We start from the raw sequence: 16,853 nt of genomic DNA, 5'->3' as shown, positions 1-16,853 counted from the left end.
CCAATTCTGCTTCCAGTATATAGGTATTCTGCACCTCCTCTAGACGTCCTCATGTATATATTAATGGTTCTGCTTGCCATGCAAGTCTATCATGCAAGAAGTTAATCTTCCCCATCTGAAATAACACTTATTTCTCATTGCAGGTAGAAGGGAATACACGGAGATCACAAAAATACATGCAGTCAGCCTTCTATAGGGTGCCTGTGGCTTTTTAGAAGGACCCAACACACCTGCATCTGAGACATCTTCCAGATCGTCTCCTCCTCAGCAGCACAGAGGAGCTGCCTCACACGGCTTGGTCTTTATATTCAAAATAACTTCAGTGTTCTTCGGTGCTCATCAGGAAGAGACTCCCATTAGAACTAGTCAAAATTTTCCAGTTGGAAAACTCAGATCATCAAAACTGAAGAACGGGTGAGGATTTTCTAGTTTTAACCAAAGCAAAATATTCCTTCCCAATGAGGGAGCCAGGAAGGGCTGCATCCATTTCAAGTTCAGGTGCAAGCTCCAGAGAAAGAGGCTACACGGCAGAGCACCCAGTGACTTAATTGGTAGCACGGGAGATGAGCTGCAGGATGTACCTTGCTACTCTGGAAGGTCCCCAGGGTCTCTTCCACACTGCTGGTCAACGTCTGCTTGAAGGAGACATGGCTTAAGGTGCAGACACCAACAGGTCGTTCCTTACCCAGCTCTACCCATCATAACCTCACCCATCAGTCCTTACAGATACACATTGCTCCCTGTATCTTTTCCTCCACTGTCATTTCTTTCATCTGATTACTCTGAAAGAATAAATCAGGCTTGAAATTTATCGTCAGGCACACAGCAGTTTTGTTTTACGAGTAGGAGCCTGCACTGAACATCAGTGACGATATGAAGGCATCTCTGCCCTGACAAGGAACCATCTCCCAGAGCAAGACATCGCCGAAACACAAGCCAGCCCAGGTAGCTTTCAGCCTCATCTGTAGATTTCTGCTATCAAGTGGGTACGCCAGCAGAAAATCTGCCCTCAAGCTGCCCACTGACTCAGAGAGCTCCTTCTTTCCTGCATTTTTCACCCAATTACACAAAAGATCTGATGCAAGTTTTACAGATATTAGTAGACCTATTATAGCAACTCTAAGAGCTTAGTCCTCACAACCTTTAATTATTTTCTCTTTAAAATGCATGAATACTTTCACATCACTGTCAAACATTTATTGACACTTGTAGATGAATATTTAATGCTGATTTTAAAGAATACCTTCCTTTTTCATACAGCTTCTGCTACTAAATGCAAAATGGCACTTCCACGCTCTCAGGTGTGCTCTCAGTAGAAATGAAAAGGAATTTTTCATCTTTTACAAGGCAGACTATAAACATTGACTACTGCAGAGAAATAATACATGAAGGACTAGGTTTTGTTCTGTTTGTTTGTTTTAAGCTACTTAAGTGATTAAGAAGCCCACACAGCTCCCATTTAAATTAATAGAAATTGCATGTCTCAATCTCTTAAGCCATTCTGAATACTTCATCATCCTATAAAGTATCTTCTCAGTTCAAGAGTTGCAAGTTTAGGGCAATAAATTGCTAACACTGTCTCTGATGTGCTGTGGAAAGACTTCTCAAAGCAGAACGCTTTTTTTTTTTTGTCCTTTTTTAAAATGATACCACAGTTTTCTTTTATTTTCTACTCACAGAAAAAAATCTCCCCCTATGTTCTGCTTACATCTGCATCAGAGCTCTAAAAGCATACAAGGAGAATGAAATTTAACAACTGTCTCACTTTCCTGTATGCTATAACATTTAATTACCTGCTTTCTCTTTCTACTTATCATCTTTCAGCTGCAAAACAAGATATTTCCAGTGTAGATAGAGCCAGTGGAAAGGCAGATTTCTGAACCATGCGTTCAGGACTAGTAGGTTCAGACAGCAACATTTTTAGCATAAAAATGCTATTCAACTTTTAAGAACTGGGATGGTCTCATTCTTTCTTCCCTTTATTCACTTTAACTTTTGTTCTTGATGTTTCATCTGTCTTTTGGGTCACAATCTAAAGCAGAACGCATCCATCACCTAAAAAAGCCCATACATTGTGGCAGAGATGTTCGGGCCACGCAGCTGGTGCTGAAGGGAGCGTGACTGTCCTCGCCCGGCTCGGAAGCTGTAACGTCAAACCACCTCCACCCCATCCCGGGCTGTCTCGAGGATCACGGAGCTGGAAAGCAGCAAAAGCTTCGCACCAGGCTCTGTGTGCCAGCCTCCAGCGGTTCCTCTGTTAGTTCTCACTGAAGCGAGGAAGTACGGACACAGTAGGTAAAATATTTGTAACGCAGGATGCGGATGGCTTGCCTGGTCTTTGCTCTCAAGGAAGAGAGCAATCTCCTATATTTAAGAACATTCACGTTTTGTAGTTGTAAAAGTATTTAAAAAAACAGCAAGCAGCCAAGCACAGGGGAGGGAAAAATAACAACTGAAAACTCGCAATAAATGTTTCGGAAAATGAAGTGTGAAAGAGGAGCATGCAGTACTGTGCTGGCCATTACCAACGTGCCCATTAGAATTCACATGGAGCTGAAATGCCAGGATTTCGGTAACAATCCTCTGTCCTGGGAAATCTTCAGAAATAATCACTATTTGGCAGTAAAAAGTGGAAGTTGCCATCATAATGTTTTTATACAAGTGAACCTCTGATACATATTCAGCAACTTTGTGTACAATACAAGCATGGATACATCTCAGATTGTACACAATTGTTCATACCAATGCTATAAACACTTTCTGTTCAAGGAAAAGGTGATCACAAAGCGGTTGGATAGGATTTCCTTACGGCAACAAAGAGCACAAATGGCCTACATGGTCTGTCCACAGGCTTCACAAGCAGGACCCAAGCAAAAAGGAGGGCAAGGAGAGAATAAGCGCAGCCTTCGTGTCTTGCAGATGTATACACACAACGTGTGTATGTATTTCTCCTTCAGGAATAACAGAGGAGAGGATAGTTTCTGACTTCTTAGAGGCTAAGAGCTGCATGCTCTCTAGCACTTGCCTTTGTGCTAAGTGCAAGCTTACATTACCTTCTAGCACAAGCTTATGGTAGTGCTGATTTATCAGGAGTAATTGAAAAAAGTGTAAAATGCACCCAAGTTTTGAAACAAAGTTACCCAGAAGAGGTTTGTCATCAATCAGCTCTCTCTGCTTACCAGCCTACACACCCTGAAAAACGCCAGTCACTCATCTTCTGCTTAGTTTAAAAGTACACAACCCTGAAGTTAATTTTAACACATCTCTGTGCCACCTTCTTCTCCACAGAATTTTATGATCATGTTGTTCGAACGTATTTTTTTTTATAAAATAAAGAGCGGTCCAGAGAATCATGACAGATTTTCCCAGTTTTCCATCAAGCCCAGAGTATTCTGGGCTGCAGGACCTCCACGCTGGATCCAGCCAGCTGAAGGCAGCAGACTTTCAAGACAATGCACAGAGTCTAAAAGGATGTGACCACCATTAGTGACCACAGCAAATGCTTGCTCTAATCCAAAGCACTGCAAATTTTGCCACCAATTCCACACTTCTTCGTCCTTCTAACTTCATTGTTGGACAACTCTAGCCCCCCAAATACCTAAGTATACTTAGCACTACATCAGGAGAGCTGGGAGGCTTGGGGTTTAAGAGGGCATCACTCATGGTGAATCCTCGAGGCACAGAGCTGTACAGAAATCACAGCAGAAGAGCAGATATTCTAGCATCTGATGGGGCAGGAGGCATCTGCAGTGCCACACGTTATGCCACAGGAGTTCCAGTAGCTGCAGCTCCACGCTTAGTGAGTCATTGCAAAGACTAGAAATAGAAACCTTTTACTTTTAAGTGCATGTACACCATTACCTGATGTTATTAGGGAACACTAACAGCTGAACACTGCTTACTCCTCTCCCCATTCCAAAAGGGAAAAAAACAAAAGCAGTCTGCTCATGTCGTTCAAAATTAAGCCGATAATTTGTTCCACAGTACATGATAATTTTGTTTCATAAATGTATACGCCATCTATTGCCTTTCAATCAATCATTTAAATTCTGTTTTACAGAGAAGAGCTGGAATGCTTTATCTTCGTAAACCAAGTACTGCAAGGAACCTGCGAGGCGAGCCGGGGGCACTCAATGTCTGGAAGCAGCGAGCACTCAGCAGAATGAAAGAGAGAAGGAGGAAGCTGCTGAAGATGGCTTCCTGGAATAACAGCCTTACAAATGCAAGCAGCACTTGGATTTGTGGCTTTAGTTACGCTTAGAAATATTTCTGCTGCCTGTCTGAATGGGAGCAGCACACCTGTAGAAGATGAGGAGTGTAGCGGAGAGCACTCTTACCAAAATCTGCTTTTCTGGGCACACAGCCCCCACAGATGACTGCAGCACGGTCTTCAGCCTTTTCACTTGGCACACCTCGCTCCCCAGGTGACAGGGAGGGATTGCCAGTGAGGAAGCACGCACAATATCCAGCTGGGGTTGTATATCATGCAGGGAGGAGAGCTTCCACACAGACAGAGGCAGCAGCTGGCTCCAGAGCTTGGAGCGCCGTACCTTTCTGTTCCACCTCTTGGTCTTTATCATCAGCTACCAGGCTGCGGGGTCACTGCTGCTTCCAGCAAAACGTGGTATGAAGAAATCCCAGCCCTTCTGCAGGTCACAGCACTGATGTATAAATAAGCTCTCTGTAACTGGCAGCAATGAAGATTTTCAGTCGCTGCTAGAATTTAAGAAGACTGAGAGATGAGCCCATAATGTCATATGTTTACTTCAGCTCAAGTCATAACATTGATTTCTGTTTACAAACCAGCTCAGTTTTAAAAATTGATAAATATTTATTGCTAATAGTCTCCATCTCTCTTCAAGACATGGATAGAAACATGAGCTCTTATCAGTAGAAGTTTCCTGTTAATATTATCCCGATATTAAAAACATCTCCAGAACAACATTTTCTGTAAGAAGCACAATAAGTAAAATCCCTTCACAACTAATTTTGGAGCTTCCCTCAAGGCAGATTATAACTCTAAGCCACAACCAATTCATTTCAAGTAATCTGCATGTGCTAAAATCTCACCCCCCTACGCCTTTTCCCAGGAAACCAAGAAGAAACCAAATTAGGTTCTAGCTCCAGAACTTCACACAGCAGACGGGAAAACATCTAGCAGAGATTTCTTGTGCAAGTACAGAAATATTGCAAATGTAACTCGAGAGCTTGGGTAGGATTATGGGGCTGCCACCGCCTGAAACCTGTGATGAGACAAAATGAAGACCACAATAGAGCTCAATGCCCAGCTATGTCTAAACACTGCATCAAATCCGTGTGTCATTGGTCAAAGTAAATCCTTAGGAATTGCCTTTTTTTTTCTTAAGACATGAAAAAAAAGGCTTTTTGATCATAACAGCAAAAACTGTTATTTAAAACAGTCTTCTTGATAAATGACGGTTTCAAGACTTCTGTATTTTGTAGAAAGCATTGAAAATTTTTAGAAAAATGAGATCTTTTGTTCACTTTCAAGTTTTCTCCCTTGATTTCCAAAATGAATTTGGTATTCTATTTCACATATAAACACGTACTTGAGCACATACAGATAGATCAGTATATATTTTTTAAAGTTTATTTGCTGATTCTCTCCAAATGACATTATAAGGTTGGGAAGAAGTGTAGAGTGAAAGCCTCTGTCAGGGCAAAAAGAGAAAAAGAGTTGGAAAGGATAAAAACATTCAAAAAAAAGAAGTTCAAATACAGTTTTAGAAACAAAATGAAAAGCATTTTCAGGCCACTAGCTTAACTAGAAGAGGCTTCAGAACCCTCGAATGATATAAATGATATAAATGATATAAATGATATAAATGTCCCTGAAATTTAATCTGTGGGTGCTGATGGAGGTCAATGAAATTGGATCGTTTCTGGTTTCAGTGCAAAGGCTGCAGATGGGCTGGAGAAGGGATCCTGGGGGGTGTGAGAAGGCCGAAGACTCTCTGGAAGTAGAAGAGGTGCTCTGCCGAAAAGCTGACACAGCACAGCCAACCTCGTCAAGGCATCGTGCTCCGAGTATCTCACACGAATCACCCATGTTCTTTCAGACAGAAACCACCGAAATCCAGGTTAATCTTGCATGAAGGCAGCAGGCACGGCTGGGAGCAGAAGACCCCGCAAAGCCAGCACCGCAGGGGGAGGCTCGAAGGGTCGATGGCTGCAGCGGGCACGAGGCGTGCACCAGGCTCCCACAGCACGGCGGCGCTGGCAGGACTGGGATCCGTCTCAAGGTGCCCAGCACACACCAGCTTCAGCTCAGAGAGGGGCTCCCCTCTGCAGCAGGCACAGAGGGGACTGCTCCGAGCTTTGCGACGAGAGTGAGGTTACACACTGAAGCAATGAATTCACAAAGAAAGATGGCAGTGATGTAAATACGATTGCTTTTTTGTATGCTCCTAGGACTAACATCATTTATATTGAAAGAGAAACATATCTTTAAAAGGCTCTGACTAAGTTCTGTGCATCATAACCACTTAGGATGCCCGGTTTGTAATTGGAGCTGCTGCACGAAGCTGAAGAACTTTGTTTTGGGTAACTAACCCTGGTAAAGTTGTTCAGTGAGAGTACAACTGTTTCACTTCCCAACAGACAGATGTCACACAATACATTGGCAATTTGTTCTCCGAAATCAGGGTTGCTGTTATTAAGCTTAAAATACAACCTCACATACATGTATAAATTTGGAAAAACAGGGTTTCTCTAGTTTGGGATAACCGCTTTCCACTTGGTTGAGCACTCCCAATGAACTACTTTTGAGAGTCAAATCTTCCAAACCTCAGACGCCCAAATAATTTTCGATGACAACAGCAGCAGTCACAGGAATAGAAGTGTGCATGTCGTTATCCCTCATGCACAGGAATTACACACTTAAGTCCTTGTCAAAGTCTGCATTATCTTGTCATTGCTAAGACACAACAAAATGTAGTGCCACACTTAACAACGGGAACAGGCTCTGAATACTAGCTGCTAATTCAAGATGGACAAAGAGGCTCTGTCACAGCTGGGCAATAAAACTTGAGCACTGACTTGGGGCAAGTTAAACCTTAGCACCCATAGCCATGCATGCTGACATGCAAATATATCAATGACAGCACAAAGCATGTTTGTAGGACAGGTTTGTAAAGCACATCTACAGCATCCACCCTACAAGTCAGGTTTTATTTATATTGCATGTATATGGTCTCGCCATCAATCCCACAGCACCCTGCAGAACAAGAAGTGTCACCGACCACTTTTTTACCCAAACACTGCCTGGTTTGCCCCAGGTCATGCAGGAAGTGCGTGGCAGTGCTGGGATCGCAGAATCCCCATCTCAATATTCCGGCCACGCTGCCATCTGTCCCCAGCCATACTTAAAACAACTAAATTACCGATGGCAACAAACGGCAGAATCTGACTTTCAGATGAGCCGATGGGCACAATGAGTCAATCCATAACTTTTGTCTCCTCCAGACACTTAGATGGATGGGCTGTATGCCCAGCATGTTATAATAACCCTGAAAAGCTTTTGGCTCAGACTGCAAACGCATTAGCATTAACTTAAATCTGCTGCTTTGTTTACTATCTGAGATATCTGCTTATGCTTTTTGGATAAGTGATACCAAGTAAAGGTACCCAAACACTGAGCTTACAGAACAGTTTGCAGCACGAGACTAGAGCTACCCACGGACAGACTGCAGAAAGCTTTAGTTGGTATTTATTCTTCTAGGGCACCGTGGTCAAGGAGTCAGCTTTCTCACTTCCAGTCATAGACTTGTCGTGATGGACATTCAAAACCTTCACAAGAAGTCACTCAAACATCAGAAGCTGGGTCTACTCCCACCACTTCTGAGGTGGATTAATGCGACTCCAGTCTCGCAGCCATGGCCATGGTGAAGCCTCCCTTGACTCAAGCTGCTGGAGAGCGCGACAAAGATCCCAGATTGTCCTGCTCTTTCCAGTGCTTAAGCTCATTACAGAGTCTACACAGCCACATAGGTACAGGACTAAATCACTCCAAGAGAGAAAGCTATTCAATAGTAACAATAAGAGGCTTTTCTTGTTTCTTTAGGGTTACAAATGTAGCAGGCCTTGGAGAGGTCTAATTACAGTCAGAACACCCAAGCAGCATTGGAGGCAATAATTTATTGGCCGTAGCACCGTAGCCTAATGTGCAGACAGAAGAGACAAGTCAAGGATTGTATACAAGCCGCAGAATTACCCACAGCTAGCTAGGGCCCACGGACTGCTGCACACTAATGAGGTGATCTGACAAAAACCAAAAGCAAGATTTATAATAAAACCGCACTGCTTTTACTACGAGGGCTGTAAGAGAAGAGTGGATGCAAGTGTTTCTTTTCAGTGCCCCTGTCCCTGTCAGAGCAGTGCTGCCCTGAGCGGGCTCCAGCACCGCGCCCAGCTGCCAAGCCTTGCGTGGCGCTGCCTTCCGACAAGGCACCTACCTGGGGATAGCGATGCACCAAGCGAGAGCAAAGTTGCAGAGGTTACAGATTAACGAGACGGCTTGCTGAAGGCTTTCGTGTTTTACCTGCGGATCCACACCACCCAACCCTCCCGCAGGAGCTGGGATAGGGGTTTCTGCGCCAGGAGGGCAGGAAGGAATTATGAACGCATTTTCAGCACCCAGCTCAGGCTCCCCTGCTTGCGGTACCCCCTCACACCGAGCTGCCCCAGCCCATTTTCTGCAGAAACCGAGGGGCGAGGAGCGGAGCCCGGCACTGCGGCGGCACGGCCCCGCCACAGGCTCCGTGCGCTGCCAGCACGCCCCCGGGGCGCCTTCTCCCTCCTCAACCCGGTGCCACAAAGGGAAAAAAAATAAAAAAATAAGAAAAGGAGCAATGCATCAGCTAGCTATGTAGGCATAACCGAGGGGAATCCATGGATGTTACACCGCGGACGCTTCCCCCTCACGCCCCCCGAGCCGTGCCGAGCCGCCACCCCCCGACCCCCGTCACCCCTCACGGAGCCCTCACATCGGCGGGCGGCGGCAGGGAAGGAAAGCGGAGGCAGCCTGAAACGATCAGCCTGGAATCGGCAGCGGGGACTCACGGGGCTCCGGCGGCTCGGCTGGGCTCGGCTCGGGGCTGGGGCTGCCGCAAGGAGAAGGGGGGGACCCGCTAGGGCCGCCCCGGGCGGAGCAGCCCCAAAATGGCCGCGCCCCCAACGGCCGCGCCCCAAATGGCCGCGCCCCCTCCTCAGAGCCGGCGGGAGGCTGTGAGGGGGAATGGTGGCTGCTGAGAGCAAAGGGGTGCTCCAGGGCAGCGGCACCGGGGCTTGTTCCCCCAAGGGGCGCAGGACACAGCGTTAATTAGCGGCTGCTCGTACACCTGCCCTTCAGAGGAGGTGAGCGCAGCCTGGCTGTCCCTCCCTGCCCTCACAGCGCTGAGGGCTGCCCGAGAGGGCTGAGGTAAAAATGTCCGTGCTGAGCACCTGGCGCCCTGTCCTAGTCCCAAAGGGACGCTGCTGAACAGGCACAAGGCTCTGGTGGAAGCCCAAACCACGTACAGCCTGATAGTTTTTGGAAGAAAATATCGGCCCCTGCATCATAAAGTAGGCTTTGATGTGCCACTGAAACCGCACTAGGGAAAGGGTTAAAGAGAACAGGAAGTCGCAAGAAATGCCAAAATAGCAAGAAATTGCCCTGGGATGCTGTATACATCAGCTCTGGTTTCCGATATCTAGTCTGTGCTATCTGGAAGCGATTCTGAGAAAGCTCTAACAGTGCTAAGTGCTCCTCCCATGAAATCTGTAAGTAGGGTAAAGCCTGGCCGAAACCATGCTTTTTTTGTATCAATATAGATCTCTTCCTGCATGTGCCCCCAAGCTGCACATCCCCACCCGAGACCAAAGGGCTCGGTGGTGCCCTGTGCGAGGCCCTGTGGCACAGCACACACCGAGTGCCACCGGGGAAGCCAGGAACCAAGCAAACGAGGAAATTGCTGCACTGAAAGGCACGGCATGAAACATTCATTTGTTTTGTCTTCCCCCCCCCCATTCCTCCTTCCTTCGTTTTTCCAGATAAATCTAAATTGTTTCATTCATAGCAAGTGAAATCAATAATGCTTTTAGCGCTGAGTGCAGGAGGAGCCCAGCATAATGCTGCGCCCCTCTCACATCCGACTCCTTCCGGAGCTCAACGGGAACAAATCCCAAGTGTAAAAGAAGCTGGAGCAGGCCCAGCACGGCCATATGAGTAAATACAGATACCCTCGCGGGGGCTCCGGGAAGGATGGGGAGCGCAGCAATGTTTTAATGGTTTCTAGTGGACTGCACTGGGGGACAAAGCAGCCTGAGCCCCTCTGTCTGGCAGGAAGGAAGGAGGCCACTCCACTGGGCACAGTGGCTCCTCCACGCTCTGCTCAATGACACGAGCAACGTGGATCCCCTCTGCCTAATCCCATGCCACCAGCAGAACCCATCAGGCCGCCGGGCTCAAGCAGGCACGGTGCTTCTGAGCTGGTAATCTGCAGCTCAGCCCCATAACAAGTTCCTAAAAGATAAAATAGCAGGTTACTACCCAAAAGAGAGTTTTGAGGGGGATATCCACGGACTTTAGAATGGCTTTTCCATCACGGCCTTGCAACCTCTCTTACATCTCAACAGCATGAATGAGAAGTGGCCAAAGGAACCTGCCAACAGCAAGGAGCAGATTTCTCCTGCTGGATTCAAGGAAATTCCTTCAAGGATTTCCCCACAGAAGTGTGAGTTTTCTCCTGCCTGGTAACAAACTGGTGAAGTGAAGGATTCCTCTCCACCACTAGCCCCTTCAGAAAGAAGCTACCAAAGGCTAGTGCTGAGAAGAGCCCCTCACGCACCACCTTGCAAACCACCAGATGAAGGACAATTTCCACCTTCCTGGCAGAGCCAGCCACAGAGACCATAAAAAACACTTGCCAAATGCACATTAGCCTATGCCTACATAACAGCTGTGAATTACTGTAGATCAGAGCCTTGGGTATTTGAAAGGCAAGTTTATTGTTTTGTTGGGTTTTGTTTTCTTTTTTTTTTTTTTTTTAAGTTCCATTTTTATGACAGTTACTTCACCAAGGCAACAGCAACAAGAGCTGCTGTTAAAGACAGCAATCGGAAGTTTTAAATGAAAAGCAGATCCTTCTTGTTCCCAGAGGAATCTCTACCTGTGGAAAGATCAAGGTAAGATCTACCCACACATTTGGATCCTAGCCCGCTGAAAAAAATCACATTTCCTACTGCCACACCTGCCCATCACTAACTCCAAGCCAGATCCCACAGAGCAACTCCCATCACATAATGGGAAAAGCAGAGGGAAAGAATGGCTCTTCAGTCCTTGGCTTCCTCTTCCAGCCTCCTGCAGCAAGGAAGATTAAGGAACAAAATGTGGCCAGGTTAACAAGTGGAGGATGCAAGGCACTCATTTTTCTGGCTGAGGGGGTAACTGGTAAGAATTGTTCTATACTCTATTTTTGTTCACTGTTATTTGTCTTCCCTTTTCTCCCCCTCAAAGCCTTACTGGTAAAGGAATTTAACTTCATTTACAGTGAAGGCAAGAGGAAGTTCTCTGGTATTTGTTAATTTCCAGCATTATGTCCTTCTAATTGAATTTCTGAGCATCTCTGCTTAGTGTCTGGCATATAATTGAAGGAGGCGGTTCATATAGTTCAGCCACCAGCACGAGCCAACCTAATGATTTTCCAGAGCTCACGATAGCAACAAGCAGCTTGCAGACAAATCCTTGAGGTCCTGAAGGAGCTGGAAACACAGCAGGTAGCTTCCACCAGCACGCCCAGCCATGACCACAGCGTAGTCATAACAAACAGAGCTCCCCGTGGACTGCACCCACTTCAAGATAGCAGAGCTGAGATGTTGTCTTTTTCCAAGAACAGCTACAATCCAACTGTGATCACAACAATTCATCCTACGGATTCGGGAAGTCAGAGCTACAGTGCTCCCTCTGGAATAACAGAATTTTCTGTCAAGTACAAAGATGGGAAAAAAGAACACAAAACATTTCTTTGAGTTTGGTAAAGCTTTTCCCCAAACTTTCACCTACCTCAGAGGACCACTTGCTGTCTTTTGGGATTCAACTCACTGATGAAGCCCTTGACTGTGCCCAGAGCTACTTGCTATTGTGGCTATACCTTAGCAAAAGGATTCATTAAACACTTTTTCCATTGCGCCTAATGGATGGTTAGGAGACAGTGTTTTGAGGAAAACAAGCAGATTCTGAAGCCAAGGAGTAAGATGCTGGCAGGAGGTGTTGTGGGCAGGAGGAGGTTTTAATGAGTGTCTTCTATTTCCATTTGAAAGAGTTCTCAGTATTGAGGTACACCCACTCAGCCCACAGACTAATCTGTACTTTTAAACACAAGCTTCTTGTTAAACAACAAAAAACAACTCCTCGGCACATTATATATCCTAACGGAACCGTCCTTGATGTGTGATATGAAGGCAAATTTGTTTCCTGCCAGCCTAATGGACTTCCAAGCTGCAGTTTTTCCACTCCTCTTAATGACTTGTTGCAATGGAGATGAGTGCTCTGTGCGCAGCAATGCCATCTTCTGGCACAGTGCTGGTGAGAAAGGGATCTTGCTGAATACCATTAAAAGAAAGCTCCTGTTCTGTGAAAATAGGAACTCAGGCTCCACAATAAATCTCGGATTTTCCCCTACACGCTGTTGGGCTGTAATTGTTTGAGGAACTGAAACAAAGAATGAGAATGTGTGCGGGGCTCCATAGGAACAAACTCCCTCAAGTGGCTCTTCAAGGCGCACCCAAGCACGCCGATGAGAACGAACGTCACCGCTGACTCCCGAATGCTCCAAGGTGAAGCAGTGCGGCTGCAGCCACAGAGGGGTTCAAGGACGATTGTGGGGCAGTGCAGGAACCCGGGAGGATGAACAAGCAGTCAAATGGAACCAGCTTGGTGTACCTCTGGGGAAATGCTTTCCGTATTGGCAAACCTTTCACACAGCTGAGTTTACTTTTGCATTCCAAGCCAGGAGATCTGCATTAAGCACCAGCAAACACTGAACACGCGTGCTACTTATACTAAGGAAATAAGGGCTACGAATTCACACGTTCCGCGTAGTTCTAATTCTGACTTTCTCCTGAACCATCCTATTTGTTGTAATTTGGAGGTACAGTAAGACAAACTTAAAATCAAAGTTCCCAACAAATCTATACTTATGCTTTTTTTCCAGAGCCTCCAAGGTTCATGTTCCTGAGTGTATGGGAGTGCAGATTTCAAAGGGTGAACAAGAAAGCCAGATCTACTCCAGAATAACAGCTGAAGGGAAGTAACACTCGTATGCTTAGTTACTGTGCCATTTAATACCAAAAAACAAACCCACCCTGAAAATCAGATGTGCTGCAAAGATCTTGCTCAGTAAGATCTTGTTCATTAAGAAAGCATTACTTCCACATAGTTATATTTTCATGTATGTTTTATAAAATAAGTGTTTAAAATCCACTAAGAAATGTTTTGGGTTGGCAATTTGTAAGACTTTTGGACACAGCTGAAAGTGTTTCTCTGTCATCTCCAGTTTCCTTGATGTCTTTTATCATCTTCCCTCTCCTTTGTCCCCACTCCCAAATGGTTTTGTTCTCCCCGCTCTCTGTTCTTTCTTTTAATTCAAATAGAAGGGGTCTTCCCAACGTCCCTGTCCCAAAGTTATCTTCTCATGGTTCTTGATAGTGCTCCAAGTTAAATGCACTTTTTTTTTTTAGTTGTCTCCTAAGTAGCACAGCTTTCATTAATGTTTTCAAGTAACCTCTTAATGCACATGGTTGTGCAGAAAAGCTGGAAAAAATACTTATTTTATAAGTAAGTATACCAGTGGCTTTTTATTTTACAAAAGGATTTTGTAAGTTAAATACCACAAAAATGGTTCAGAATGCACTCCAAGTCCTAGATTTCTATCTCATGTCAGTGAGCAGACTAACAGCCAGTCCCACCAGAAGTACCATTTTGGAAGTCAATGAAAACCAGGTGCTTTCTACATTGTGAAGTCTCAGATCCCCATGGCAATGCCAAAAACAAAAGAAAAGAAAATTTTTGGATGTTTTCATAGGCATGACTCTCCTGGGTTCAAAACAGTCACACACCTGGCCCTGACACCAGCTTGGCAAGAGGTCTGACTTCACAAGCAGGAGTTGTTGCAGCACGTAGGCATGCTGATTTCCTCTAAATCCCAAGCCTCACAGTTTGGGCTTCCTATGACGGTGCTCACAAAATTCAAGTTTGTCTTAATATTAGTTGGAAGGAACACATCATTTTGACAATCAGGGCCGTCTGAACACATCAGCATCTTGACCTGGCATGACTCACAAGGCTGTGCCCCAACAGCAAGCACTTCACGATCTGAACCACTAAGCCATTATAAGGAACCAAGAGGAAGAAATACATGGCTGTGCAGCCACCAGAATTGCTCTAAAAGCTGCCTGAATTATATGTATTATATATATTATATTCAGGCTACAACATGAGTTCATCTCAAGTCTTAAGACAACACATACACAGAAAAACAAAACAAACAAAACACAAGCAACAGCAAGAAAAAAAAAAGTCTGAATTGAATTGTTGTGTCTAACACAGAGCCAATTCCAAGAAGACAGTTTCCCACAGCAAGTGTATCTGGAGACCCCTGTTCCCAAGTAGATTCCCGATAGATTATGTTCGAGAGTTACAGATTAGGCTCCAGCCTCTCCCACCTCTTTTGCTGAAAACCTCTCTAGTTGCTGCTAATTCCCTCTCAGAAACTTGCTATTTACTCTTTCCCAATATCGCATATTTCAGGATGAATGTGCTTTGATAAGATTCTCTGCTCTTATTCGGACCGAGAGGGGAGAGGTATGGCCTACACAGGCATTTTCCTAAAACTGGTTTGATTTATCCAATAAACAGTTTAAGAGCCAGCCTATCAAAGCAGCCAGACAGGCACTTCCAAGAAAACCAGCCGATTACTGGAAGCATCTGCAGTTAAATAAAGTTTGTCCTCTGGACACGTTCACATAAGCAACCACTGACACTACCCTAATGCGTGGGGTAAATGGAACAAACCGGCAGCCACAGCCACTCAAAACACGGAGCTGAATAGCTGACATTGCAGCTTTTGTTTTTAAGGCTCCCTCAGCCAAGCATCTTGTTTGTTTCTGCCTCTGTGATGGAGAACAGTCCTTCAAATTGCTGCCCCAGACTTAGCACCCAAGCTGTCAATCACTGTCCATTATTGTTTGTTTGTTTGTTAAGAGTAGCTAGCTAAACATTCAATTTCTCTAATTCTCAAGCAAAATCGTAAATAGCACAGTTGTATGTAGCAAATACACAACAGCGTTGAAATAAACAATGCCCCAGCAGCGTGACCCATATGAAAACGGTGCTACTGAATGCTTGGAAACCGCCTATTTAGTTTTCCCTTAGTTTTACTACAAGCGAATTACTGGTTTAAAACCTCTGCTGAACCCTCGGTGATTTAGGCATTAATACAGACAATATCAAGACAGAAAACATGTGGGGTTTTTTTGATTTTTTTTTTTTTTAACCTTACACTTCCATCTCAGAAGTGGCACGTGAAAGCCAATCATGCTTCCAGTAAGGCTGTGCATGCCTGGTAATACACCAGGGCAACCTCCAGAGGTGAGAAGGATGCAAACTGGCATGCTTGGGAAATGGCACAGCCAAGACACAGATGTTTGGAAGAGAAAGCTGCATTCCCTCCATAACATACAGCCATCGTTCCCTCGGTGTGAGGCAACAGAAGTCTACCTGCCAGGTTTCCGCAGAGTGAGACAAGAAGTCAGGATCTGGGCTCCAACAGCAATGAATTCAAATACTCATAAAATTGTGTATATATATAAAACACACCACTGATTTCAAAAATCACACAAAAAAAAAAAAAAAAAAAAAAAAAAAAACACGAGGAGAGCACAGAACAGCCCGTGAAACACGAGCACATTTATGTGCAGGACATCCAAATTGGGTGCACCCTTCAAATATTTGGCTAGCTGTGTTATGACTTTTCTTCTAAACTTTGTGCGTCTGGGTAAACACACAGCTACTCCCCATCACTTCACCTCAAAAAAGAAAAAAAAAAGGTAACGTATTTTTAAATTGACAGAGATGCCACTCCGCCCTTTAAGAAAACCACACTTGTTGCATCCTCTGTTGTGGGTGAAGCACACAGACACTGTTTCAGACAATCGACTTGCCTCAACCAAAGCAAGAAATTACCCTAACGTAACCTGCAAGAGTCAGCCTTTTTTCTGTAACAGTCCATGCCCCTAAAAAAAAAAAAACCCTCTTTGCTTTGTAGTTATAATGGTTATTAACCAACCCCCAGTTTTTTCTCCTCAATGTCCCTAATCGTAGCTGCACGCAGCTCAAGACCCTCTCTCACCCAGAACACTGCAGGTGAGGTGGTTTTCCACGCACATCCCCCACGAAGACGTGCAGCAGGTCAAATCCCACCCGTCTTGCTTCAGCTCAGCTGAAGAGCAGCTCTGTGTGCACCTGTGATGGATTTATAGCCTTGCTCCCCGGCCAAAGGGGAACAAAAATGCACATGCTGATGGTGGAGGCTACTGTGCACTGCGCCTTTAGTTGTTACTGGGGGAGTAGTAAGCAATAAGTTAGCCTGCAAGCCTTTTGAGCACTGCAACCATTGTTTAAAATCAAATGTCGATGTTACTTGTCACTTCTTAACACATCTACTGCCAGTGCATACTTTTATTTGAGTCAGTTTAATCAAGTTATTTTCTAACATTAATTGTTGTAAAGATAAGATACGAATATGAGGTATCATTCTTCCATTCTATGGTGCTCATGCAGAAACATTGCGTTTATG

The 16,853-nt window shown here is 45.0% G+C and overlaps 1 protein-coding gene across 2 annotated transcripts in view; it reads right to left on the bottom strand.

Moving 5' to 3' along the window:
- The window catches only part of ANK2 (ankyrin 2), a 356,900-nt gene that overhangs the window by 322,446 nt on the left and 17,601 nt on the right, over positions 1-16,853 (bottom strand). Inside the window, exon 1 of one of the 2 annotated variants that reach the window (XM_068682027.1) lies at positions 9,006-9,164. The exons of the other annotated variant lie outside the window; for it this stretch is intronic. The gene's annotated coding sequence lies outside the window, so the exon portion shown is untranslated. Of the gene's footprint in view, positions 1-9,005; positions 9,165-16,853 lie in introns of those variants that run through there. 2 annotated transcript variants of the gene reach the window in all.

The sequence above is a fragment of the Anas acuta genome, chromosome 4, assembly GCF_963932015.1.
Source record: "Anas acuta chromosome 4, bAnaAcu1.1, whole genome shotgun sequence".
Taxonomy (NCBI): domain Eukaryota; kingdom Metazoa; phylum Chordata; class Aves; order Anseriformes; family Anatidae; genus Anas; species Anas acuta.
Note: the sequence above shows the minus strand (reverse complement) of the source record. Positions and strands in the feature narration are given on the sequence as shown.